Source organism: Ceratotherium simum, chromosome 35 (genome assembly GCF_057802395.1).
Source record: "Ceratotherium simum simum isolate JZ-2026a chromosome 35, ASM5780239v1, whole genome shotgun sequence".
NCBI classification, from domain to species: domain Eukaryota; kingdom Metazoa; phylum Chordata; class Mammalia; order Perissodactyla; family Rhinocerotidae; genus Ceratotherium; species Ceratotherium simum.
In genome coordinates, this window is record NC_141934.1 from 5,581,998 (window position 1) to 5,598,783 (window position 16,786).

At 46.4% G+C, this 16,786-nt stretch overlaps 1 long non-coding RNA gene across 1 annotated transcript in view; it reads right to left on the bottom strand.

The window, feature by feature from the left end:
* LOC101401204 (uncharacterized) overlaps nucleotides 1–4,749 on the bottom strand; it is a 41,548-nt gene extending 36,799 nt beyond the window's left edge. The window contains exon 1 of the long non-coding RNA XR_015549854.1: nucleotides 4,697–4,749. This is a non-coding gene — a long non-coding RNA (uncharacterized LOC101401204). The remainder of the gene's footprint in view (nucleotides 1–4,696) is intronic.
* Between the last annotated feature and the right edge of the window lie 12,037 nt (nucleotides 4,750–16,786).

Sequence of the window (16,786 nt, forward strand, 5' to 3'; positions counted from 1 at the left end):
TTGAGGATGAGACTTTTAAACAGAACTTTGAAGGGTAACTTGTCCTGACCTGATAAGGTTCTGCATGCTTGGGATTACTGATGAGGGGCAGGGAGCCAAAAAAAGCCATGGGGAGGAGAAAAGGATTCATGAGGAGGAGCGAAGCATCCTTAATGATAGGACCCATGACTCCTTCAGGGCTCCAAGGCTGCTGGTGACAGACAAAGCCTGATCTCACATGGGATGGAAGAATCCCCCAGGGTCTGCTTCCTTGGGTAACAGGCACATCTGGCCAGGGTCAACAACTCCACATTCCTCTTCCTGGTAATGAGAAGAGAGGACAGATCTGAAAAGCTGGACAGAGAGGCCCCCATTCCAGGATGGGGTGGACAACAGTATCTAGAGGCAGGATCTCAAGATAACTCCCCTGCACTGTTCCAAAGTGGCCTCAATGAGCTGTTGCTCCCAAAGACGTGCATTGTCAAGTGGTGGGAGGGAGGAGTGGACCTCAATTCTTCAGCCTTGAACCTGGAAAATGATGCACCCAGGGGAGCTGACAATAGACCAGGGGGCGGGAGGGGACTAGGGCCAGCCCAAGATGGTTTTGGTCTCACTTTCTCATCACTAATAAACAGTGGGAATGAGTCCCCCTCCCCCACCCTACATAGCAATAATAATCAGCCTCATGGCTGTGCTGGAGCCAAGAGATGCTCAGAGAGGCTGTGCTGCCAGAGTTGGAGTCTGGGGTCTGAGAGGTTTGATTCATGAATCCATTTTCAGTTATGTGTGATTGTGCAAAGAGGTGTTGGTACCAAGAGATACAATTGTAACCATCAGTGTCACTGCAGCTTCAGCACAGGTAATGGAGACCATCTGTCCTGGAGCCCCAAATACCAATGGAGGCTAAGTCAGGACATATTGGACGCCCAACCCTGATGGGAGGGAGAAATATGGACAGAGCTGAGTGCAGGGCCAAGGCCAAGGAAGGACTTCTCAGGAAGTCTGAGAGGGAGGGAGAGCAGGTCCCCTGTGCTTCACAACTGTGCCTTCCTGTGGTGACTCTCACCTGAGTGGTGAGTAGTAGGTGAGCAGGAGTGAAGCCACTCAAAGTGTGGCCCTTGGAGGACCAGCAGCACAGGCTCCCCTGGGAGCTGTTAGACATGCATATTCCTGGGCCCCACCCTGACCTGCTGCAGCTGCATCTGCATATTGTGGAGACCCCCAGGGGACTGTGTGCTCACTGAAGTCTCAGGAGCTCTGGTCTAGGTCACCACGGAAACGCTCACTTCCTCCTGATTGTCTCCCCAAGTCCTTCCTGGGCCGCCTGGGTTTTGGGGCTTAACTGCCTTGGCCTTGTCAACTGAGCTTGATTCAGATTGTAGACCCTGCAATGATGTCAGGAAATATTGAAGAACAGACTTTTTCACAACCACATGGGTGGTGTGTGTGGGGGTGATGTCCTAATGGGAGGTCCAGACAGAAATAGGTGGTTCCTGCTCTTTCCTTGATCTCACTCAGCTCCAGTTGATCTGGACTTTCCTACTTTCTCACACATCATGCTCTCTTCTGTCTTCTAGTTACTATACGTTTTTCTCTCTCTGACTGAAACCCTTCCTGTGACCCTTCTCGTCACTAATGCCTAAATCCTAGTCATCTTTTCATTCTGTGCCCATATCCCGTGTCTAGGAAGTGGCATCTGAACAGCACAACATTCAGAAACACGGAATTACACTCCTTTATCATTTACCATCAATATCTTCACATTGGGTGCGGGACATCCAGATTCTTTGCATGGAATAACACACCTGATTCCATCTCTGTGCCTGCAATCTCGCCTGCTTGATGCTGTAATAGGATTAGAAACATAACCAGGAACAATATGTGCTGCATGAAAACATTGTGACTCCTGAAAAGATCCTTTCTTTTGTCCTTTATTCTATGAATAAGTGCGTTAACTGATCTCCAGGTGTTAAAACAACCTTGCGTTCCTCCAGTAAATACCACTTGGTCATGGTGTGTATTCCTTTTTCTATGTTGCTAGATTAGGTTTTGTAGCAATTTTAGAGGATTTTTGTGTCTATATACATAAGGGTTATTGATCTATACTTTTCTTTCCTTGTGATCTATTTATCTAGTTTTGGTATCAGAGTAATAGTGGCCTCATAGAGTGAGGTGGTAAGTATTCCATCCCCTTCAATTTTTTGGAAGAAATTGTGAATAACTTGGTAGTAATTTTTTAAATATTAGATGGAATTCTGCAGTGAAACCATCTGTGTCTGTGTCTTTCTTTGTGGGTAGTTTTGGATTACTAATTTAATCTCTTTCCTTATTGCAGACTTCATGAGGTTTTCTATTTTTTCTTGAGTCAGTTTTAGCAATCTGTGTCTTTCTAAGAATATGTCCATTTCATCTAATTTTTTTGCATGCAGTTTTTTATAGTATCCTCTCACAACCTAAAAGTCTTGTTTTATTTCTGTAGTGTCAGTAGTAACATCTCCTCTCTACTTCTCACTTTTAATAATTTGCTTTTTTATTTATCATCACCTAGCTAAAGGTTTGTCAATATCTTTGATGTTTTCAAAGAAGTAACATTTAATTTTGTTGATATTCCCCAAGGGTTCCATTTATTTCCTTCATTTTCCCTCTATCTTTATCATTTAATCCCTTCTCCCTCTTTTGTATCAGTTTTCTCTTCTTTTTACAGTATCATAGGGTAGACTGTTACATTACTGATTTGAGATCATTTATATATTACGTATATGGTGCTTGTAAAGCAGTGCTAGGAGATCAATGTGTACCAGTGTGTATGAGTATATGTCACCACTTAACATGTTCCATCTTTCCTCCACCCTCAGGAACACATGAAATATAGTTAAAATAATTGCTTTTCTATCCTTGTATACAAATTATAACATCTTGGCAATTTAGGGCCATTTTGGAATAAAGAATTTTTGTAATTATTACGGTTCATGTTTTCTTGGTTCTTTGTAGGAAATTTTTGGTATGACACCAGCTATTGTGAGTTTTTCCTTATCGGGTCCTGGATACTCATATTTCCTTCTCTGTTTTGTTTTTTATTTTGGGATTCAATAAAGTTACTTGGACACAGATCCATCCTTTGTCAACGTGCCTGTGCACTTTCTTAGGTCGCAACAGAGCAGCGTTTAGTCTGGGGTTAATGGTCCCCACGACTGAGGCAAGTTGTCATGACTAGTCAACCTGATTCCTTAACTAGGAGCATTCCCCTCTGACTGGGGAACAAGCACTATGTGATTGTGTGAGTGTGAGCCTGCAGAATGATCCTTTAGCATCTCTGGGTGGTTCTTTCTTTAACCTCCTGCAGTTTCCTCCCACACATGACTCATCAGTCCTCTTAGGAACATGTGCAGAACTCCAGGGTTCTCTCTCTGTGCAGCTCTCTCCTCTACCACACTCTTCCCTCTAGGCTTTTGTTTTCTCTTTGGCTCCCCAGAAGCACTGTGACGTAGATAATTGCATGCAGGAGAGTTTGGGGTGATGTCTCTGGGATGAAGAATGGAGGCAAGATTGGGAAGACCTGCCATGTGCTTACAGTTGAAGACTCAGCTGGGAGGCCCTGCAAGGTCACCCTGGACTGAGACAAGACCTTGGTGTCTTGGCATCAGGCAGCCATTGGACCTGAGTCACACTAAGAGAGGGGCAAAAGCTTGAGGGAGGCAGTTCTCCAGACAATGGCTCATCCTAGTGAGGGCACAGCTGTGAGGAGCCAGGGGCTCCCAGCAACAGTGGGTGGGTGTGTCAGGCCAGAAGGGCATATGTGCGTGGACACAGCAACGTCCACAGCATAGTTTGCTCCATTCAGAATCCAAGGCTGCCATGTTAGCCAGGGGACATCAGAGTACCAGCTGAATCTCAGCAGTTCTGGGGACTAACACAGGACACGTGGGTCAAAGAGAGGCCCAGACACTTCCATATGGAAATCCTGAGATAACTACCACAAGAAGGATTTCTTCCTCCGTCTTTCCTTCCGTCCAGACCCTCTGTCCCCAACAAATACATCAGCCAGGAAAAGACCATGGCAGCCTTATCCTGTCAGTCAACAATCCAGCCCTGATCCACCCTCTGCAGATCCTGCCTGGGGGGAGGGCAGCCTGGGGATCTCAGATCTGGGGACCTGAGACAGACCAGCTCATGGCTCTGCCTACAGTCCTCCTGGGGCTGGAGGAGAGTGTGACACAGATGGCAAAGGGGTTTGTGTCTCACTTCCCCACTAGTGTGTGTCGTTGTGAACTTCAGAACTGTAAGCACCTCCAGACTGACAGTAATAGTCAGCCTCATCCTCTGTCTGGGCCCCTCTGATGGTCAGGGTGGCTGTGTTCCCTGATCTGGAGGCAGAGAATTGGTCAGGAATGCCTGAGGGCTGCTTGTTATCTCTGTAAATGACCAGCACAGGGGCCTGTCCTGGCTTCTGCTGGTACCAGTGAGCATAATCGCTTCCAAAGCTGCCTCCCTGGCTGGTGATCCTGGCTATCTGTCCCAGGGCCACGGACACCGCAGGAGGCTGAGTCAGCTCAGAAGAGGCCAGAGAACCTGCAAGAGAGGAGAGGAGAGGTGAGTGTGAGGATGAGGGTCTCATTCCCAGAAGGCACACATCCTGCAGCCTCCCCTCTGCAGAGCTGAAGGTCAGGGCCAGGCTGCTCCCTGGTTTCTTTGGGGGCTGAGACCTGAGGGGCAGCACCTGTGCAGAGAGTGAGGAGGGGAAGCAGGAGAGGGGTCCAGGCCATGGTGGAGATGCCCCAGAGCTCTGCCTCTGAGCCTACAGCTGGGGATCTGCCTCAAGCCTCTCTTATTCTCTGAAGAAATGCAAATCTACTTCTTTCCTTTTAGTGGCCTTCTTGAGTGTCTCCCTGTTGAGTAGAAAAGGACTCATCTTAAAGGATGCTGTGAAAATGGGCCCCGTTCCCAAGGCCTGTTGAGTGAGAAAGTGCTGCCCCCTGCCCCCAGCACATGCACACACACCTCAGTCTGTGCCCTGGGCTTCCTCTCTGAGCTTGTGGAGAACCCCTCATTCACGCTGTCTAATGATGGGTCATCCACGGTGGTGGCCTGGGCAGTGCTTGAAGCAGGAGCTTGTAGGGACAGTGGTCATGCTCTTGTATGAGAGGCCAGAACTCATGATCAGATACAGAGAAAATGCTCATATACTTCTCAGGCAATCCTTTTTTATGTTTTATGAGAAAAATGTAGGAGAAATCTTTGGGATCTAGGACTGGGCAAGAATTCTTTGGTGACATCGGAAGCGTGATTTTTAAAGGGAAGATTAATACATTGAACCTCATCAATATTAGTGTCTAAAGATGATAAAATAACAAGTAATGGCAGAAAATATTTGCATATCACAAATCTAATAGAGGACTAGTGTATAGAGTATACAAAGAAATCTCAAGACTTAATGGTAAATATAAAATCCATTCAGAAAATGGGCAATGAACAAGAATATGCATTTCATGGAGGAGGATACAAAGATGGCAAAGACCACTTGAAAAGATATCCCTCCTTAGCCGTGAGGGAAATGCACATGAAAACCACAAGGAGATATCTCTAAATAACTATGAGAATGGCCGTAACAAAAAATAGTACAACTCTAAATGCTGGCAAGAATTTGGAGAAACTTAATCACTCATGCCTGCTAATTGGAATGTGAAGTGTTACAGCAACTCTACAGAAGAGTATGGCAACTTCTTAAAAACCTGAACTTGTGATTTCTCTACATCCCAGCAATTGAACTCCTGGGCATTTGTTTCGGAAAAATGAAAATATGTTCTCAGAGAAACTATACAGAAATGGTCATACATCCTAATGCATACTAGCCCCAAAGTGAGAACTATCCAGATGTTCAATGGGCAATGGAAAAATAGAGTTTGGTACGCTGGAACCATGGACTACTACTCATCAATGAAAAAGGAATGAACTCTTAAGACACAAAAATTTTGATAATGTAGAAGTATTATGCAGAGTAAAATATGCCAATCCCAAAGCCTACATACTGTAGTACTCTATTTTTTATTTCTATATATTATGTCTGCTAAGGCAAAATTATAGAAATGCAGAATTAATTAGTGGATGCCAGGGGTTAGTGTCAGCGAAGGGCACCTTGGATGGAGGAGACCTATGTTGTTATCAAGGGACAACACGAGGAATCCTTGTGGAGACGGAACTGTTTTTTTTTTATCTTGACTGGCGTGGTGTAAATTGAGCCTGGTCATGTGATAAAATCATATTGATCTAAATACACATACACACAAGTCACCTAGAGATCTGAATGTTAAAATGGGCAAAGATTCACTGAAACTCATCGCCAGACAAAATACAGAGATGACAAATAAGCACCTGAAAAGATGCCCAACATCACACGTCACTAAAGAAATGAAAATTAAAAACACTATGAGATACCACTACAGCTACATTATAGTGGCTTAAAAAATTGACAATCTAATGATAATGACGATGTGAAAAAACTGGAGGTCTCATAAACACCTGATGGCAATGAAAATGCAAAATCAAGCATCCATGTTGGAAAACAGTTTGGCAGTTTCTGGGAAAGTTCAACATATACCTACTATCTCACCCAGAAATTCCATTCCCAGGGATTTACCCCAGCATCATGAAAACCTATGTCCACAAAAAAAAAAAAAAAAAAAAAAAACAATAACAAATGTTATAAAGGTTTCATGTGAAATTGTGAAAGAGTGGAAACTGGAAACAACCCAAATGTTGCTTCACTGGAGAATGGATAAACAAACTGTGGTTCATCCGTGTAAAGAATTCTACTCAGCAACAAAAGTGGAATGAACTATTAACATCCAACAACGTAGATGCATCTCAAATGCATTATGCTGAGTGAAAGAAGCCAGAACCAAAAGGATACCATGCATGATTCCATTTGTATGACGTTCTTGCAAAGACCCAAGTATAGGGACAGACGGCAGATCAGGAGCTGTGGGGTGAGGGCTGGCGGGAGGGTGTGACTACCAAGACGTCTGTGGAATTTGAACTGTTATAAATCGTGATTGTGGAAATGTTTAAACCTCTGCATGCATTTATCAAAACTCAAAGAACTGCTCACTAAAAAGGGTGCATTTTAGTGTATGTAAATTATAACTCAATAAAAAATGAATAATAAATTGTAGTAGATGAAGTTTCCCATCAGCAAACTCTCATGTACAGACTAGTGTGCAGGAAGTCTAGATAGACCAGAGAACACACCCCGAGGACAGGAGGAGATGAAGAGAGTGGACGAGAGTGGAGATGGATGTTGGTTTGTGAAGCAGTCACAGCCAGAATCACCGTAGAACGTACAGGAGCTCCGATGCTGGGTGTGCTCTTCAGATCCTATTGAATGGGGTGGGGGCCCTGCCTCAATCCTGCCACACGCACAGGTCATGAGATGCAGGCTGCCAGCAGGAAGGGGAGTGTCCCTGCTGTGCCAGCTCTCTCCAGCAGAAGCAAGTTCTGGAGCTGCAGCCCAGCGTGCACAACGGGGTTCAGGTCTCTGTGTTCTTCCTCCCCTGAGGGCCAAGTGCCTCCTGCTGAACCCTCAACACTGACAGGAGTCCTGCTGTACACCATGGTGCACCAGGACTCAGGACATTAGCTGCAGATGACTTCCAGGGTCACCCCTGGAACCCTGAGATCCTGTTCCTGTCCTGAGCAGAGGGCCATGAGGGGAGCACAGGACCCGAGGGCTCTTTTGGGGATACAGTCATCTTAGGCCAACGACTCTCTGAGGGTTGTTGCCCTGCCTGGGCTGCTCTGGTCTCTCCCAGCTGTGTCCTCAGAGGCCTGTAGCAGAGAAAACAGAATGTTATGTTGTCAAGATGACCTAAACTTTGACCTGCATCAGTCTCTTCTTACTGGTCTCTTGAGGAGGAGGTGCACGATGATGGAGTTTGCAAGAAGAAGAGTCAAAAGGCTCAGCGTCCTGGGGAGAGACAGGAAGCAGCTCACCCTGAGTCCCCATGGGGAAGAGGGTGGGAGGTTTTGGCCTTTCTTCCCCTTTGTCTGTGCCTGTGTGGCGTCCCTGCCTGTCCATCAACTGTATGGCTCTCACCAGAGTGATACTCAGCCTTTTCCTTAGACTGGATGTTGGAGATGGTTAAGTAGTAGTGAGCCCCATAGTTGGAGCCCAAGAAGTGGTTGGGGACCCTGTCCCGCCCGGTGTAACATCCATCACTGTTAACCTTCATCACATAGCTAGGGGCCTTCTCAGGTCTCTGTCGATACAGTGAATGATGTAGCTGCTGTGCTCACTGCTCAGGGTGCAGGAGAACTTGACCGAGGATCACAGGGAGGCACATGCAGATGGGGGCTGAGTCCGTACAGGCAGAGCACAGAGACCTGGAAACAGAAAATGCAAAAATGATACTGAATGTGCCAAGGCTGGTCAGATGTCCCTGGGAACTCTGCTTGGAGGGAAATGTCAGTGAGGGAGACTCCTGAGTGACCTTGGAGTCTCTGACCTGTGGAGAAAATGAGAGGCAGGAAGTGAACCCAGTCGATGGTGGGGGAGCTTCCAGGGGCTGTGCCCTGAGGCTGCCCAGCTGGACTGGCCTCTCCAAGCTCCGGTCTCATCCTCTCTTCCTGCAGCTCAAGAAGGGAGGAGCATTGAATGTACATCTGTTCTCCACTCTCTCTGACTGAACTCTTGTTTGAGCCCTGAGCCTAAGAACCTCCTGCTGGTAATTTTGAGGTCAGGAGAAGGTCCAGGTGTAGGTTTCAGAGTGGAGGGTTGATTCTACCCAATAGAAGTGTCTGCAAAGGAAGCATCAGTCATGCCCTTTGCGCTTGAGCACAGCCCAGGGGACTAGGACCTATTAGGGTCCTGCACCAGGACCCAAAGTGCCCCCTGCTGCCCCCAGAATGAACATCATCCTACATGCACAGCTAGTTCACCACAGTGATGCTTTCTGAGCCCACAATAGAGGCCAGACCCTTGGTGAGTGTTGACATGCACCCCCTCAACCAGACATCACAATAACCCACCAGGAGCCCTCTGCTTAAGGTCACCCTCTCCTCTAGTCTGCTGAGGAGGGAGCCATCATTGTGAGTTTAAATGATTTCCCCAAAGTCCCCCAGACAGTGAGGAGTGAGTCAAGATGCCAATCCAGGAGACTGACCTCAGAGCCTGACCTGTCAGCCTCTCCCTGCCTGCCCCTCACCATGCCCCATGTCCTGTTCCTCCCTCATCCCAGTGCTCCTGGGCCTCCTGTCACCACCCTGTCTTCTGTTTTCAGGGGCTCCCTCCTCCTCGAGTCTGTCCTATAGAGCACTCAGATCTTCACGGTGTTGAAATCTGTGTGTCCCAGTGAAACACAGGTCTCTGTGGGCAGAGGTAGGGACTCTCTGGAATACCTATCAGTTTTAAAAGACTTAGGATAAAACTAGTGTAAAATACATCAACATTTTGCATATTTAATTCATACTGAAATGATAATATTTCAAATAGTTGAGTTAAACATAATATATTAAGAAAAGTCATTCCACCTGTTTCTTTTCATATTTAAGTGAAGCTACTGGAGAATTTTCAATTACATATGTTGTTCAAAATTTATTTCGATTGCACAGGGCTGCATGGCAAAGTCACAATATCAGTTATCTCCTTTTGAAATAGGAAAGAAAACTTTCTCACCTCTTAAAGAAAGGCCAAGTGTCAGCTTTGAAAGCACAATGAGAGGCCACAGGATGGTGGTGAGGACCAGGGACTCTGGTCAGAAGACCTGGGTTTGCTGCTGGCTCGGCCACTTTCTAGTTCTAACCTCAGGCAGGTTGCTCATCCCTCCAGGCCTCAACTTCTCCATCTGTAAATCGGGGTGATAATGAGAATGCTTGTTCATAGACGATTTGTGATTAAACAAGTTAATAAATATGAAGTGCTTTGGATGGTGCTTGATACACATTAAGTACATATGAATGTTTCCTCCTCCTCCTCCTGTTAATAGCCTTAATCATTTTTCTTATGCAGAATATAAAGCAAAGACATTGGAATAGGGGAAAGAGGAAAGTTATGGAAACAGAAAGTCTTGAGTTTGGGAGGTTTGACATTGACAACACTTCCTAGTCACACCAAAATACACACACATTCACAAACACACGCATGCACACAAACTCACAGATGCAGTGCCCTTTGCACAGGTCATCGAAGGGCACATCCTCCTAGCCTACTGTTCTGATCACTAGGTCTTTAGGAAAAGACACGCAGTCCTGGTTCTCCAGCAGAGACGTCACGAGATGTCTCAGCAGAACTGCGGCAGAATGACTTTGTGCTTCTCCAGATCTGTGATGCTGTCATCTCATCCCCGTTGTCTCACTAGACTCAGCTCTGCCTGTGACTCCTTGTTCTGGGAGGGGGTACCTAGTTCTGCAGAACCTACACACCTGAACTGTACACATTGACATCAGTGTGTGTCCTCTGACCTGTCCACAGAGGGCAGCATGCAGACCTGAGTACTGTCAACATAAAAAGCAAATTCCCCAGTTATTTCACCCTCAAAATGAGTTTATTCAGGAATAGCAAACATAATTGCAATTTGGGATGTGCATGATGTGGCAAATGATAGGCAAGTCTGGAAACAAAGGAAGGGAGCTGCTTTTAAAGAGAAAAAGGAGGAGTTGGGAGGATTGTTCTAAGGCAAAATCCATTGGAGGAAATTAACAGTTCAGGGCGGCAATGGCTTCTCATTGGCTGAGCGGTTGCCAGGTGAGGAGAGAAATCTTCCTTCAGTAGTAAAGTAGTTGTACTTCCTGCTGGAGGTGCAAGCACCTCTCTTCCTGTTTGGAGTAATTGATGAGGGATGATAGGGTGTGAGAGCTCCCCCTACAGGACTTTCTGACTCCTTTTTATTGAAGGTTTCTTTTATTAATTTCCACAGGAGGCAGGTGAGGACTGACAGGCCTCAGACCTGGGGCTGGTGTCACTGAGGGGAAAGGATGCTGGGCAGAGAGAGTAGAGGCTCCTCACACTGATCTCTCAGGTCAGTCCAGAGAGCACAGGGAGAGTTTAATGCATCTTAGGGATGCCATGTCCACAGCAGAGCTGAGCTGACTCAGTAGGACCAGGACCTGCACCTGGAGGAGAAGGAGATCAGCTTTGTGTCCCAGGAACTCCATCAGGAAGGCAGCTGCCACTGAGCACCACTCCCACTGAAGAAGGGGGTTTCTTATCTCACTTATGGCCTGACTGGGAGGCTGTGGAGGCCATACTCCTCATATGTCAGAGATCTCCTCACTATGGATGGAACTCAGGATTCAGGTACAAGAGGTCATTTAGAGAATGGTCCGGAGTCTTTCTGGGATGTAAGTTCACGTCCCAGATGAATCTCTGAGCTCTTGATGGTGCCCCTATAACCTGCAGAGTTGTTCACCTACGACTTTCCCCCCAAGAGAAGAGAGGACCCAACCATGGCAGAACTGTTATGAGTTGTACTGTGTTCCTCTCAAATCCATATATTGAGGTCCTAACTGCCAGAACCTCCAAATGGGACCTTCTTGGATATGGATCATTGAAGATGTAAGTGGTTAATTTAAGATGAGATCATACTGGAACAGGGTGGGCCCCTAATCCAACTTAACTGGTGATCTTACAAAAGGAGAAATTTGGAGACACACATAAGAGAGAGTAGCATATGAAGATGGAGGCAGAATCTACAAGCAAGGAACACCAATGATTAATATCAAACCGCCAGAAGGTAGCAGAGAGGAATGGGGCAGATTCTCCTTCACAGCCCACAAAAAAGACTCTATTGATACCTTAATCTCAGACTTTTAACTCCAGAACTGTGAAAGAGTAAATCTCCATTCTCAGCCCTGAGTGTGTGGTGCCCTGTGACAGCCGCCCTAGCAAACTAACTCAGTCACCCCTAGAAATCTGCTCTCGGGGCCTCAGCAGCAGGGCTGGGCTCCTTCCAGCTGCTTTGTCTCTGTGATCACAACTCCCTGGGGCGGGACCTCCTGCCATGTTCTCCCTCCCATAAAGTGTCCATTCTCCTCCCAGGAGCCTGTCTCAAGTCCCCAGGCTACACAGTCTCTGCTATAACTTAAGACTCCTCTGTCCCCATCCCAGTTTCTTCTGGGGTCATGGTGAGGAGCAATGCACATGGTCCAGAGTCTTGTCCTGTCCCACAAGGACATTCTGTAGTTTTCCATGTGAGTTATGACCATGACCATAAAGGCTCAGAGTCATTACTTTGTTGAGCCCTGTGAACAATCTCTCTTTTCAGCACTAAGTCTAACTTTGACAAAGATATAGGAGATATGACATGTGCTGAGAGCTGAAAAAGAGGAAATAAAGGGTTTTCTGAGAATATTCAGGAAAAGTATCTCACTTAGTCTTTATGTCATGGATGGCCTCCCTGAGGATGGGAGTTTAAACAGAATCTTGAAGGATAATTTGTGTTAACCTGGCAGTCTCAGTACCCCTGGGAGTACTGATGAGGGGCAGGGAGCCAAGATAGAACATGGGGAGGAGAAAGGGATTTATGAGGAGGAGTGAGGCATCTTTGGTAGTAGGACCCATGACTCCTTCAGGGCTCAAAGGCTGCAGGTTACAGACCAAGACTGACCCCACATGTGGTGGAAGATTCTCCCAGGATCTGCTTTCTTTCCCCTAGGATAGGCAAGTAAAGCCAGAGTCACCTGTCTCTACACACCTCTCCTTGGCAATGGGAAGAGAGAACAGATTTGAAAATCTAGACGGAGAGGCCCCTGTCCCAGGATGGGGCAGATAATGATAGCTAAAGGCATGATTTCAAGGTGGCCCCCCGGCACTGTCTCAATCTCGACTCTGACCATCTGGACGTCATCTACACCTGCCTCTCCTGAGCAGATCAAGTGGGTGAGCACGCAGACCACAGGCAGGGTCAGAGCCTTCCTTCCCAAGTGGTCTCAATGAGCTGATGATCACAAAGCTCCACTTTGCCAAGTGTTGGGAGAGAGGAGAGACCTCATTTCTTCTGCCTTGAATACGGAAGATGTCTCATTCCAGGGAGCTGATAAAATAACAAGGGACAAGAGGGTATTAGGGCAAGCTCAGGATGGTTTTGGTCTCATATCCTCATCACTAAGAAATAGTGGGAAGCGGTCCCCGTCCCCGACACTGCATAGGGACCGCAATAATAATCAGCCTCATAGCTGGACTGGAGCCAAGAGATGCTCAGGGAGGCCATGTTGCCAGATTTTGATTCTGAGTTCTGTTAGGTTTGATGGTTGACCTCATCCCTCAGTCATGTAGGGCTGTAGCAGGAGCTGTTGATACCAGGAGACATAATTTTAACCCCCAACATCACTGCTGCTTTAGTACAGAAGATGGTGATCATTTGTCCAGGGTCCCCAAAAGCCTAGGGATGCTGAGTCAGGACAGACTGGGTACCCAAGCACGCCAGGAGGAAGAAATGTGTACAGAGATGAGTGCAGGGGCAGGACCCCAGGACACTGGGTGGGAGGGAGAGCAGGTCCCCTGTGCTTCACGACTGTGCCTTCCTGTGGTGACTCTCACCTGAGCTGTGAGTAGCAGGTGAGCAAGAGTGAAGCAACTCAAAAGTGTGGTCCTCGGAGGACCAGCATCACAGGCTCCCCTGGGAGATGTGAGACATGCAGATTCCCGGGCCCCACCCTGACCTGCTGCAGCTGCATCTGCCTCTTGTGGAGACCCCCAGGGGATTGCGTGCTCACTGAAGTCTCAGGAGCTCTGGTCTAGGTCACCAGGGAAACTCTCACTTCCTCCTGCTTGTTTCCCCAAGTCCTTCCTGGGCCACCTGGGTCTTAGGGCCTAACTGTCCTGTCCTCTTCGACTGAGTTTGATTCAGATTATAGTCCCTGCAATGATGTGGGCAAATGTTGAACAACAGACTTTTCACAACCACATGGGTGATGTGTTGGGGGTGATGTTCCCGTGGGACGTCCAGACAGAAATAGGTGGTTTCTGCTCTTTCCTTGATCTCACTCAGCCCCAGTTGATCTGACTCTCCTACTTTCTCACATGTCACACTCTCTTCTGTCTTCTAGTTTCATATATGTTTTTCTCTCTGACTGAAACCCTCCCTGTGACCTTTCTTCTCACCAGTACCTGAATCCTAGTCACCTTTTCATTCTGTGTCCATATCACATGTCTGGGAAGTGGCTTCTCAAGACCAGAACATTCATAAAGATATAATTACACTCCTTTATCATTTATCATCAATATCCTCACAGTTTGGTGTGGCACAACCAGATTCTTTGCTTGGATTAACACCTTTACTCCATCTCTGTGCCTCCAATCTCACCTGTTGGATGCTGTAATAGGACTAGAAACTCAAACAGAAGCAACGTCTGCTGCATGAAAACACTGACTCTTGAGAAGATCATGATTTCTGTCCTTTATTCTATTAAGATGGTGCATTCCATCAACGGATTTCCAGGTGTTAAAACAACCTTGCATTCTTGTGGTAAATACTACTTGGTCATGGTATATATTTCTTTTTCTATGTTGCTGGATTAGGTTTTCTAGTAATTTGTAGAGGTATTTTTTCTCTATATCCATAAGGTTTATTGATTGATACTTTTCTTTCCTTGTAAGCTCTTTATCTGGTCTTGGTATCAGAGTGATGATGACCTCATAGAGTGAGATGGTAAATGTTCTTTCCTCTAATATTTTGTGGGAGAGCTTGTGAATAATTGGTACTAATTCTCCTTTAGATAATTGTTAGAATTCACCAATGGAGCCATCTATGTCTGGGTCTTTCTTTGTGGGTAGTTTTTGATTAATGATTAATCTCTTTATTTGTTGCATACTTCACCAGGTTTTCTGTTTTTTCTTGAGTCAGTTTCATTAATTTGTGTCTTTCTAGGAATTTGCCCCTTTCATCTAATTTTTTGGCATGCAGTTGTTCATATTCCTTCATAACCTTCAAGTCCCATTTTCTTTGTGTAATGTCAGTAGTACTGGATCTTTTTTACTGCCTAATATTGGGAATTCACCTCTTTTTAGTGATCTGTGTAGCTAAAGGTTTGTCAGTATTGTTGATGTTTTCAAAGAACCAACTTTTAATTTTGTTTATATTCTCTAATGTTTTTCCTACTATCTCTTTCCTTAATTTCCACTCTAATCTTTATTACAGTCATGTGCCACATAATGACATTTCAGTCAAAGATGACCACATATGCGATGGTGGTTCCATAAGATTAGCACCACATAGCCTAGGTGTGGAGTAGGCTACACCATGTAGGCTTGTGTAAGTGCACTCTCTGATGTTCAGACGACGACGATGTCACCTAATGACGCATTTCTCAGAACCAACACATGACCATTCTTTCCTCTGCCTGTTTTTGGTTCAGTTTACTCTTCTTTTTACAGTGTCTTAGGAATGTTAATCTATTAACGTTTTTCCTACAAGTGAGGCAAGTTCACCTGACTAGTCAACCTGATGCCTTAACTAGGAGCTTTCCCCTCTGACGGGGTAACAAGCACTATGTGATTGTGTGAGTGTGAGCCCTATGGAATGTTCCTCTAGTGTCTCTGGGTGGTTCCTTCCTCAACCTCATGCAGTTTCCTCCCACACATGACTCATCAGTCCTCGTAGGAACATGTGCAGAACTCCAGGGCTCTCTCTCTGTGCAGCTCTCTCCTCTTCCGTGCTCCTCCATCCAGGCTTTTATTTTGGCGGGGCTCCTGGAAGCACACTGTGATGTAGAGAACTGCATGCAGAAGAGTTTGAGGTGATCTCTCGGGAAGGAAGCAGGGGGAAAGACTGGGCAGACTTGCCATGTGGTGGGAAATGAAGACTCAGTGGGGAGGCCTTGCAAGGTCTTCCTGAACTGAGGCAGGATCTTGGTATCTCGGCATCAGTCAGTCATTGGACCTGAGTCACACCCAGGGCATAAACTTCGAGGAAGCGATTCTCTGCAGACAATGAGACTTCCCAGTGAGGGCACCGCTGTGAGCACATAGGACCCCCCAGCCACTTTGAGTGGGTGGGTCTGGACTGAAGAGGGATCCAGGTGGACACCACAGTGTTTGTAAAGATCCACTGAGGGGCCGTAAGTGTCTGCCCTTGGCCGTGTCTTCTGAGCCGGTCACAGGTGCTGTGCCTCAATGTCCCCAGTGAGTGGGGTGGGCTGTCGTCAGATCATGTGCTCAAAAGAAATGACTGAGTATAAGAGAATGAATGTTGGCTGTAAGTTACAAGAAAAGCTGATGTGAAATTTAATTAAAATTAAGTTGCTTTCAGGTGCTGGGGAAAATGTATTAAGTAATAAAAATACTTTTCTAATTAATTAAGTCAAGTGATGGCTAATTGCGTATTAGAGTGGAAAAAGAAAAAATTTGGCACCAGCCCATGGAGAGAGATGGGGAAAGGAGGAGCTTCTCTTGGCAGAACCACAGGCTCTCAGAGCCCAGGGAGGGAGGGGGGAACCTGTGATCACAGGAGGACGGGCATGTGTGGACCTTGTAGAGCTTTAGCAGGACCGGGCTGTGTGGGGGAACTGAAGCACCTGAACCTGTACCGGGAAATAGACAATTCTACAAGATTCAGAAGAGAAGCCACGGACTCAGAAAATGTGTACATCTTTCTCTAGGATGATACGATAGAAATAAATGACTCTTTCCTTCTGTTGTTGGCTCATGGTTACTAACCTTCCCTGCATGTTACAATCTCGTGGGTGGATTTTAAAACACTGATTCCCAGGTCCTTGGCAGGTGACTCTCTGCTGCCCCCTGGTGGCCGCTCCACACTGACAGCTGGAGGCGCAGGGGCGTCCTCTGTCCAGGTGTAGATTCTGAACCCACTGCTCAGGT